This window comes from Petromyzon marinus, unplaced genomic scaffold (genome assembly GCF_048934315.1).
Source record: "Petromyzon marinus isolate PM22_M1 ecotype Great Lakes invasive population unplaced genomic scaffold, UKy_Petmar_22M1.pri1.0 PM_Scaffold_8, whole genome shotgun sequence".
NCBI classification, from domain to species: Eukaryota; Metazoa; Chordata; class Hyperoartia; order Petromyzontiformes; family Petromyzontidae; genus Petromyzon; species Petromyzon marinus.
Window position 1 is genome coordinate 2,641,777 of NW_027423688.1, and position 12,091 is coordinate 2,653,867.

Here is a 12,091-nt window from a genome sequence, read left to right on the forward strand (position 1 = left end):
GGGACAATTGTGCCCTAAATAATAGGAGTTGCATTACATTCAGATCTTGGCTGATGACGTAGATGAATCCAGTCTGTGATGTCACAGTCATGTGGGAGGTACCTTTGACATCATGATGTCTATGACGTCATGCACCACGTGTCATTCATATTGGAAGAGCTGCGTTTATTGGTGGCTGTGTTTCTTGTCTCAGCTAAAATAAGCGTGATATTATTTAGCCTCGTGGTTATTAAAGCCTCCACTACTGTTGATGAAACTGAAATTATTCTCAGCAGTTGTCAGCCTGCACATCATTTAACCGGTGAGCCTGAAAGGGGTGGTTTAAGGATTGTTTGCGTGTTAATGGGGTTTTCATTGAGGCTTTCAAGGGTGTGGGGGTCTCACTCACTACATGAGCATGAGGGGTTTGGGGGTTTAGCTCAGCTTATGGTAACGTGTTGTAACAAATACGTTTAAATATATAATTTTAACAAATGTTATTATAAAATCAAACTACAATGTCGTGGATATTGTGATTTTTGGATTCTTGACGGTAGAATTAATATTGATGTAGATATTTCTTACATTGTTGTGAGAATTAGTTTCAAATAGAAACGGCATGCAAAAGAGGTGAACATTAATCATTAAACAATTCCCAATTGTTAATTTACGTGTTACAGTGTATGATCGTCTGCTTGACACAATTTATTATTTTCTCTTTTATTTCTATAATATTGTAAATGTTACAATAGTTTTTTCATAATAATGCAGATACTCCTGCATTTTGTCGTGTTATTCAACAATTATTTAATTGATGGAAAACATTGTTTGTAAAGCAAAATTATGTAAATGCATTTACAATTAAATAATGTGCAACTGGACGTGATTATTTCGCATTCTAGTTTTTAAAAGATGCACAACCGGTGATAAAAGTAAAGTTAATCTCGTCAGTTGTGAGCCTGGTCTTCATCACATCTGAAAAGTGAGCCCGACACGGGCGTTTTAAAAATGATCAGGGATCGTTGTTAATAATTAGGGGTGAAAAGTTGTGGTTATGGGCTACAGGCTGAGTTTTAGTGTTTGGGGATAGAGTGAAGGGTTAGAGTTCACAGTTATAATTAGAGGTTGGAGTTTGCCATACAGGCAAGTGTGATACAGTTACGGTTTAGAACTTAGAGTTACGGTTGTGTATTAGGGTTTGTGTATTAAGGGTTAGTGTTCGGTATGACGGGTTAGGGTTGCCTATCAGGTGTTCGGGTTATGCTTGAGTAATAGTATTTTGATGTTTGGGCGAGGGATATTACTCAGGTAATTCGATTGGTTGACCTCTGAATAGATTACCCGTTATGTTCCTGATTTCATCAGGTCTCAGAAGCTAAGCAGGGTCTAGCTTGGGGAGTGATTGGATGTCCTAGCATTGGGTGGCCACCACGTGCTATAAATGGTGTAATAGTCATTGTGAGCATTGGAGGGCAGTGCAGAAAAATATTTTCTTTTGCAGTCTCCCCGACCTTCACCAACCCACACTGACCAGCGTTTTTAAGTATGGTTACATAACCCTCATCATCCATGAGGCATTGAGAGGCCTTTATCAACCAGTGTATTAATACAAATGGGTTCTACATGAACATGGTTAAGTCTGACGATTATGTTCAATGGAATAGTGGATTGGAATAAACATGTGTGAGTGGGTGAGTGAATGAGTGAGTGAGCGGGTGCACAAGTGAGTGAGTTGGCAGTCAGCAAGTAAATGAAGGGGCTTGTAAATCAACATGCACAAGAGTGAGTGACTGGTACTGTGAGTGGAAAATGGTAATAATTGAGAGGATGAGTGATTAATTGAGTTGATAAATTTGATCCTTGTTCTAACCCCTCCAGGCCACCACCATCAAACAGACACAACACCTACAACATGGACAGACAACTTAAGTGGGCTGATATCTTGGAGCGCTATGAGAGTAAGTTACATATACCTACATAAAATAGTTTGTTAGAATCAGAATATTTATATATTCTGGAGAATTCTGATGAGCTATAAACTTACTTTTCACAAATTACTAGGAAATGCAGAGGAGATCTCCATAATAATGGCATTCAGCAGAACTGGCTTGGTGGGTAAGGGATTAGACACTGATCCAGCATGGCAGAGAACGTTTATTAAGCTCTGGGTTTCAGCAACCTATAATTAAACTAGGGTCTCAAGTTTATGGAATGAATGATCTCAACATGCTCACAAAAATATGACATGTAAAGTGTTAATGCCATGTGATGAATATTTCTCAATAGCAGGGCCTGTAGTGTGATAAGAGGTAACTAGAGGGATCTCAGAATGAGTTCTGTGAAATCTCCATGTGCTTCGTTCTCTAACCCATCACTCATCCTTTGAATGAAATGTCTGTGCTCCGTAGTCCGGAAGTCGCAGCTCCAAACGACCACGTGGGGGGACATTATGGACAGAGTTGACCCTTTCCCGAACCAAGGTGACAAGAATGGCGACCAAAAGGTGTGTATGTGGTCGGTGAGGGTCAAGGACACCGTCTGTACACGATAGCACACCATGCCACCACACGATAAAACTACAACATGACTACACATCACATCACCAAACCATCTCTCCACACCACCTTTCCCATCATACCACCCCACCATCCAGTCAATAACCCATCACAGAACCTGACCATGTGTCTACACCATCACATGACACGATCTCTCCATAACATTCCAACACATCACATCTAAATACCACCACATCATCTCCCGACATCACCCCATCTTGCCACCATGTCACGCCATATCCCACTCGTGCATGCACATCAATTGGCCTTTTTTTCAGGCAGTGACGCGACCTCTGTCTGTGAGCTCATTGGAAGGTGCTATTCCAGTTGCCCACGATGAGCGCTGCTGTTAGATTTTTCCAGATTATGGGCAGCTAGATCCTTTCAATGGAACATTCTGTGGCACCTATTGCCCGTGATGAATGTTAATAACAATCGCCATTAAATTATCGCAGTTGATCAAGGCCTCAATGGGGTTCATGAGGTCTGTGGGGTCGATAGGTGTCTGTGGGAATATGAGGGTGTAACATGTATCATTAGTTTGTAGGGTTTAGGTGAATTAGTGGTTAGGGCTACATTAATGCTGTGTTCAAAAGTACTGATTGGTAAAGGTTTGTTTTAACATCGGGTGATTGTGTATGTGTGTGCTCAGCATATTTGGTGTGTGCTCAGCATATTTGGATGAGTCAATATACATGTTTGCGTCCATGCATAGGTGTGTGAGTATGCATTTGTGTATGGGTGGAAATGCATGTTTGCGTGCGTGTGGGTATTATTTTGTGCATGTGTGTGCATGTTTGAATGTTCCTGTGCTTATCGTTGCGCATATGCACGAATAGAAGCAGCTCAAGTGTAGGCGCCCCAAGAACCAGAGGAGCATTCGGGAGGTGAATAACCTCGGCGAGGTGAAGCCTCTCTAGGAGGAGAAGCACTTCACCAAATTGAAGCACCACTGCCTCCGGACCACGGCCACCAGCACCACCGCCAGCACCACCACCAGCACCACCACCAGCACCACCACCAGCACCACCACCAGCACCACCGCCAGCACCACCAGCACCACCACCAGCACCACCACCAGCACCACCGCCAGCACCACCACCAGCACCAACACCAGCACCACCACCAGCACCACCGCCAGCACCACCACCAGCACCACCACCAGCACCACCACCAGCACCACCGCCAGCACCACCACCAGCACCACCGCCAGCACCACCACCAGCACCACCGCCAGCACCGCTGCCAGCACCGCCGCCAGCACCGCCGCCACCTCCTCCGCTACCGCTACAACCACCACTACCACTCCTGTGCAGGGCCCAATCACACTGCACATTGGAGAAGATGTCTTTAGAGAAGGAGCCGCTGAGCCAGGGTAAGCAACTCTGCGTGTGTCCTGTGTGTATTTATTATTATTGTTTACGCAGGATAAGCATCAGTGAGTCTCAAGACCTTTTTTCAGCAGGGTCCTGCCAAGTTTTGTTAGTAATCGGGAACAAAATGACTGTTGTTTGCGATCCTAATTGAGTGATTTGCATTGCTTATGTGGGTTCAGTTATGGGGAGAAAGCTGCAGAGCCCACCCAGAACAGGGGGAGAGAACAAACTCCACACAGAGAAAGTGGCCCAGTTGGGAATCGAACCCAGATCCCTCTAGTTATGAGGCAAAGATGTTCCAGCTCTGCCACCCGCACAAACACACAGACAATGCAAACCCCACATGTACATTCGGCGATAGAAATGTTCTTCATAATTGCTTTCTGGTTGAGACCACGTAACAATGCGGTAATATATTCACCATGTAACCCTACATCCACTATATTGTTGCCAGACTAATGCCCGTTTCCTGGCCAACTACCAAGTGTATTTTTACTGCACAAGGATAGCTGCCATTGGGAGGAGGGGGGTGCCCCCTTTCAAATGCATTGAGACGAGAAATGCAAGATGTGAGTGGCTCATCACGTGTAAAGCGCTCTGAGATGCCATCAAAGTCAAAGGGGGCAACTTAGTCGACCACAAATCACCATGGATATTTTTCCACAATCGTGCATGGGTGAAGCGGGCCAGCGATAGCGGGTTCATCACTCACTGCTTACAGTTCAGCTCTGGCATCCTGCCCTGGGTATTAGTGCTGCTGCGTAAACCACAAAGACACGCACACCCTCTCCTTCATAGCACACGTTAAAAATATCCCCTGATGTCATTGGAAATGAATATGCCATTGTGTGCCAGGGATCAATTATAGTACACATATACAAATGTCACTGCAAGTTATTCCATTGGATTTACACAGCAATGCCAGCCGCTACTGTGAAAGTACAGCAGTCTGTGTTGGATTCAGCAGCACCTTTCTTCGTGCTAGCCTTGCATTGAGAGAATGACAGCTGCAATGCCAAGCGTACTCACTGATTGTGATGTTTTGTGTGGTTATTAAATTCGAATTAATCCGCCACACAGTCCACCTACAGATTGTAAGGAGACGACTGCGATGTCTGCCATAGCAGGAAGGTTGAACGGTGTCATGCGCGTCTCTTCAAAGAGCGGAGTCAGCGCAGCAATCCTCGCAGGCCGTTGAAGAGAAGAGAGAGGTTGTGGAGAAGAAGATGAGAGAGGAAGTGAAGGAGGAGGTGAAAGAGGAAATGGAGAAGGTGGAGAGGGAGTTGGAGAAGACAAATGAGGAGATAGCGGTGGAGGACGAAGAGGACGACAAGGAGATGGAGGAGAAGATGGCTGTGGAGGAGGAAAAGGAGAAGATGGTGGTGGTGATGGTGGTGGTGGTGGTGGAAGAGATGGTGATGCAGGAGGTCGAAAAGACGGAGAAAGAGAAGACGGAGGAGACAGAGGAGGCGACGGGGAAGGAGACAGAGGAGGAGACAGAGGAGGAGACAGAGTGGCAGGAGGCGGTGGTAGTGCAGGAACGAAAGGGCCTGGCTCGTGTGGCGAACGCGATCCGTGTGCTCTTCCGCAGCATGATGCTGTTTGGTTGCGGCCGGTCGACCGCACAGTTGGAGTGATGGAGGTGCCACTGGGACCGCAGCCGGGGAAGGAAACTGAGCAGCAGATGCCAGGACTGTACTGGACACTGACTGCTGCCAACAGACTAACTCTGTTAAGAGTTAGCATCAATCCAATGCATTATGTAATAATTATCATTGTTGTTTTTATTATAAACTTTATGACATAAACCTATGAGGAAACAATGTAACTTTGCATTGCTTGTGAGCGCTGCCTGGGTTGGTTCAATGTGCCTTGGCTCGTGTGCAGTGTCCCGGCTGTGTGTGCGGCGGTACAATGACAACTATGTCATGAGAGAAGTTTCAGGCAATGGCCCTTCTTCAGAACGTGTACAAGCAGTGGTGGGAAAAGATCATCAGGCGATTCGTCTGACACATCCACCCCTTCACTGCCCCACTGCCCCTCTGCCAAGCTGCTTCCGCTGTCCTGCTGCCCCTCTGCCCACTGCCCCATTGCCTCACTGCCCCTCTGCTCCGCTGCCCCACTGCTTTGATGCCACTCTGCCCTAATGCCCCGCTGTTCCATTGCTCCACTTTCCCACTGCCATCACATCCATCACGAAGCAGCGAGACGTCCATACCACCTCATTAAATATTACCCTGATGTGCACGCAGAGAGAGAGACCCTCGTTTAGCATTGCATACTGGAGGGGGCTGCTGTGATGCAATGGCTCGTAAACTTCACTGGCAATGGAGAGATTGCTGGTTCCACCTTCTGGCACAGCAGTTGAAACAAATGGTCGAGTATCTGAAGTTCCCCTGCCTCTGTCCGCCAAACAGTACAACTGGGTACACCATAATCGAGTGGCAAGTTGCGTGTGGTAGGTAAAAGTGTGGGTACTCCTTCCTCTTCAAAATCATCTGACGAGTATGGAAGAATAGACCAAAATATCGTTCAAACGCCTTTCTAGAGGTCTCTATTGTGTAAATTCTTCTTGCCAGCAGAGGCATGAGAAAGCAATTGCAGGACTGCTCCACAATATCAATTGTCTTGGCAAAGTATTCCAATAATGCTTCTTACTAAACAGGCTGCTTATGTATTTAACATGGGGGGGGGGGTGTTGATTGTTTAGAAATGGTCCAGTGGCTCAGAGGTCAGAGCACTAAAATGGGGTTGAATCCAGGCATTCACCTACGATTAAAGCAGGTTCTCAAGTCTGGTGAATTAATGGTCTCAGCGCGGTTGCCATTGACTGCACATTATAAACCATCACATTACTGCTTGGGTGAGTGGGAAATTGAGTAAGTGGGTGGGTAGGTGGTGGATGAATGAGTGCATCGGTGTGTGGATATGTGGGTGAGTGGATGGGTAATTGGATCAGTTGGTGCCTGGGTGAGTGGATGGTTGGTGGTTGAATGGGTGGATGGGTAATTGAATGAGTGGGTTAGTGTGTAAATTGGTGGATGTGTGAATGTGTTAATGAGTAAGTGGATGGTTGAGTTGGTGAATGATTAGGTGGGTGGATGAGTGAGTGGGTGGGTCAGTGAGTTAGTTTGAATGAATCAGTGGTTGAGTGGCTAATTAAATGAATGGGGAGCTGGATACATGATTTGGTGCTTGGGTGGGTCAGTGGGTAATTGAGCGAGTGGGTGAATGAGTATAGGGGTGAGTGGATTTTTGAATGAGTGATTGGGTGAATGGGTGAGTTCGTGAGTCTGTGTGTGAGAGGGTAATGGAGTGGTTGGATGTGTGAGTGGGTAAATTAGTGGGTGAATGAGTGGTGGGTGAGTGGGGAGGTGATTGAGTGAGTGGGTGAGTTAGCTGGTGGGCAAGTGGGTGCGTGGGTGGGTGGGTGGGAGAGCGGGTGGATGAGTTAGTAGGTGGGTGAGTGAGTGAGCGGGTGAGTGAGTGAGTGGGTGGTTGGGTGAGTGGGTGGTTGAATGGGTGGGTGGGTGAGTGGGTGGTTGAATGGGTGGGTGGGTGAGTGGGTGGGTGAGTGAGTGGGTGAGTGGGTGGGTGAGTAGTTGAGTGGGTGGGTGAGTGGGTAATTGAGTGAGTGGGTGAATAAGTACGTGGGTAAGTGGTATTTGAATGATTGAGTGATTGGGTGAGTTGGTGAGTGTGTGTATGAGTGAGTGAGTGGGTCAGTGAGAGTGGGTGGGTGGGTGAGTCAGAGTGGATGGGTGAGTAGGTGGGTGGATGGGTGGGTGAGGGTGAGTGGGTGGGTGGGAGATTGAGTGAGTGGATGAGTGGGTGGGTGAGTGAGTGTGTCGATATGTGGTGAGTCTGTCCCTGGTGAGTGTCTCTGGTGAGTCTGAGGACCAGACACTGTTCTGACCATTCCGTCCCCTTCGAGCGCCTTGCTGGCCTTCATCGGGGCTCACTACCAACACGAGCTGCCCCAGATATGTATATAAGAATCAAAATCTGAATATGTAATCATACTGGAGGAATCCGATGAGCTATAAAGCTTTTTTCAGAGATGTCCAGTAGGGACGGCTTTGTGCGATACAGCAACAAGCAATACAAAAAAACCGATCGGAGTGCAAGGTATAGGAAAAGTAAACAAATCACTAAAAAAAGAATAAACTAAGCAATTTTTAAAAATATTATCAGGTAAAGTCCAATGAGGTATTAGCTTATTTTTCAGAAGCCACTTGACCACAAATAATAACTCATGTCTGGGGGCAGCTATTGAAGGCTGAATTTCTTTCTCACCGTACATAGCCAACCGTGCTAATCGGAGGTGCCGGGGAAGGACACCAAAAGTATTAGGTTAGGGTCAGGGCTATAGGGTCAGGGCTATAGGGTCAGGGCTATAGGGTCAGGGTTATAGGGTCAGGGCTATAGGGTCAGGGCTATAGGGTCAGGGCTATAGGGTTAGGGCTACAGGATGTAGGGGCACTGCAGGTTCTCCACATGGCACGTGATGCCCTCTAGTGGACAAACGCATAACTACAGCTGCTGCTGCAGCTCAAGGAACAAGATATCCGAGCTGTACAGCCTCCACATCGCCACTTCTCCACGCACACAATGCGAGTGGTGCTACTCAGCCGCACAAGCTTCTAAGAGTGCATCTCATCATCAACATTAACTCAACACAAGCAGCACCCTGAAACAGGCTTCGTCTCTCAGTGTCTCATCAGCAGTCAGGCTCGTTTGAACTGATGAACTGCCAGATGTTACTGAGATGGGGGGGGGTTCCATGTGGAGGACGTAACCTGTTCATGATTATTGAGGGCGGCTGTTCGATGTGGAGTGACGTCACTTGTTCATGATTATTAGTGAGGGGGGGAGTACTGCATCTTGAGTGACGTCACCCGCTTATGATTATGAATGAGGGGTGGGGGTGTGTCCATTTGGAGGACGTCACCTTCTCATGAATATTAATGAGGGGGGCTGGTCGATGTGGAGTGACGTTACGAACGTTAAGGACATACATTCCTGGGTGATTACAGTAGATATATAACAACAACCGCCATTCGCCACTAAGTGGCGGTGATGTCACCACGACGCTTGTGCCAGGCCATGTGCACCTTGAGGCCACGTGAAGTGTCGAACGCCCGCTGGCAGGAGGTCACGGGGCAGACCCAGGTGCCACGGGTCGACTGACTGAGATGACTGAGATGACTGGCTGATGCACCACCTGTGCCCCCTATTGTGCCAACCTGCTGTGCCCTAGCCACCCGGCGCTCCGCTCGTTGTTGTGAGCGTCGCTCCTCTGCCCTCCATTGTTGTTGGAGGGCGACTACCTCCAAATGCCCAGTAGCGTCCTTCATGAGCCTCCTCCACAGAGGCCGATTTTGACACTGCTGGTACCAGTCATCGGAAACTCCACTCAGCTCCACGTCCTCCTGTACCACATCACTCCATCTCTTCTCTAGCCCGTGCTGCGCCCGTTTAGCCCCCTCGATCCGGCCGAACAAAAGCTGTTTCGGCATGCGGTGGCTGGGCATGCGGGCTACATGACCCAGCCATCGCAGCCTTGCCCGCCGGAGGAGCTCACCGATGGGACCTTGCCCAGATCTTTCAAGGATTTGTGAGCTCCTCACACAATCCAGTCTGGTTAAACCCAGAATGGATCGTAGGCAGGCCTGTCTAAATGTTTCTAACCGGCGAAGATGTTCCATTAGGGGGGTCCACGTTTCGCAAGCGTAGAGAAGTGAGGAAATGACCGTGACCGAGAGGCTTTCAAGGGTGTGGGAGTCTCACTCACTACATGAGCATGAGGGGTTTGGGGGTTTCGCTCAGCTTATGGTAACGTGTTGTAACAAATACGTTTAAATATATAATTTTAGCAAATGTTATTATAAAATCAAACTGAAAGGGGTGGTTTAAGGATTGTTTGCGTGTTAATCGGGTTTATTATTGAAGCTTTCAAGGGTGTGGGGGTCTCACTCACTACATGAGCATGAGGGGTTTGGGGGTTTAGCTTAGCTTAAGGTAACGTGTTGTAAGAAATACTTTTGAATATACAATTTTAGCATATGTTATCAGAAAATCAAACTGCAATGTCGTGGATATTGTGATTCTTGGATTCTTGACGGTAGAATTAATAATGATGTGGATATTTCTGACATTGTCGTTTTATGTGACTGATTATTGATGTAAAAATTAGTTTCAAATAGAAACGGCATGCAAAAGGTGAACATTAATCATTAAACAATTCCCAATTGTTAATTTGTATTGCAGTGTATGATCATCTGCCTGACACAATTTATGATTTTCTCTTTTATTTCTATAATATTGTAAATGTTACAATAGTTTTTTTCATAAGATGCCATTTTAAAAATATAATTTTACATTGTCACCTCAAACTAGACTCAAATATTCATAATATTGTGGTAATTGGATTGTCTGCCATCAAATTAAGACAATTAGATTCGTAACTTGGAATATCACTTCATATATTGCTGTTTCTAACATTGTTTAGACCGTAACCGTGTAACCATTCAAAACGTTGATAACGAGCCTGTTTAAGTCATCTAGATTACGAATAAAATGTACACAATCATCATTTTCTTATTACTGGGACAATTGTGCCCGAAATAATCTGAGTTACATTACATTTAACATTAGGAAGGGGTCTGCTGTTCAGGTCAGATCCTGGCTGATGACGTCGTTGTCTCCAGTCTGTGATGTCACAGTCATGTGGGTGGTACCTTTGACATCATGATATCTATGACGTCATGCACCACGTGTCATTCATATTGGAAGAGCTGTGTTTATTGGTCGCTGTGTTTCTAAAATAAGCGTGAGATTATTTAGCCTCGTGGTTATTAAAGCCTCCACTATTGTTGATGAAACTGAAATTAATCTCAGCAGTTGTCAGCCTGCACATCATTTAACCGGTGAGCCTGAAAGGGGTGGTTTAAGGATTGTTTGCGTGTGAATGGGGTTTTTATTGAGGCTTTCAAGGGTGTGGGGGTCTCACTCACTACATGAGCATGAGGGGTTTGGGGGTTTAGCTCAGCTTATGGTAACGTGTTGTAACAAATTCGTTTAAATATATAATTTTAGCAAATGTTATTATAAAATCAAACTACAATGTCGTGGATATTGTGATCTTTGGATTCTTGACGGTAGAATTAATATTGATGTAGATATTTCTTACATTGTTGTGAGAATTAGTTTCAAGTAGAAACGGCATGCAAAAGAGGTGAACATTAATCATTAAACAATTCCCAATTGTTAATTTACGTGTTGCAGTGTATGATCGTCTGCGTGACACAATTTATTATTTTCTCTCTTATTTCTATAATATTGTAAATGTTACAATAGTTTTTTCATAATAATGCAGATACTCCTGCATTTTGTCTTGTTATTCAACAATTATTTAATTGATGGAAAACATTGTTTGTAAAGCAAAATTATGTAAATGCATTTACAATTAAATAATGTGCAACTGGACGCGATTATTTCGCATTCTAGTTTTTAAAAGATGCACAACCGGTGATAAAAGTAAAGTTAATCTCGTTAGTTGTGAGCCTGGTCTTCATCACATCTGAAAAGTGAGCCCGACACGGGCGTTTTAAAAATGATCAGGGATCGTTGTTAATAATTAGGGGTGAAAAGTTGTGGTTATGGGCTACAGGCTGAGTTTTAGTGTTTGGGGATAGAGTGAAGGGTTAGAGTTCACAGTTATAATTAGAGGTTGGAGTTTGCCATACGGGCAAGTGTGATACAGTTACGGTTTAGAACTTAGAGTTACGGTTGTGTATTAGGGTTTGTGTATTAAGGGTTAGTGTTCGGTATGACGGGTTAGGGTTGCCTATCAGGTGTTCGGGTTATGCTTGAGTAATAGTATTTTGATGTTTGGGCGAGGGATATTACTCAGGTAATTCGATTGGTTGACCTCTGAATAGATTACCCGTTATGTTCCTGATTTCATCAGGTCTCAGAAGCTAAGCAGGGTCTAGCTTGGGGAGTGATTGGATGTCCTAGCATTGGGTGGCCACCACGTGCTATAAATGGTGTAATAGTCATTGTGAGCATTGGAGGGCAGTGCAGAAAAATATTTTCTTTTGCAGTCTCCCCGACCTTCACCAACCCACACTGACCAGCGTTTTTAAGTATGGTTACATAACCCTCATCATCCATGAG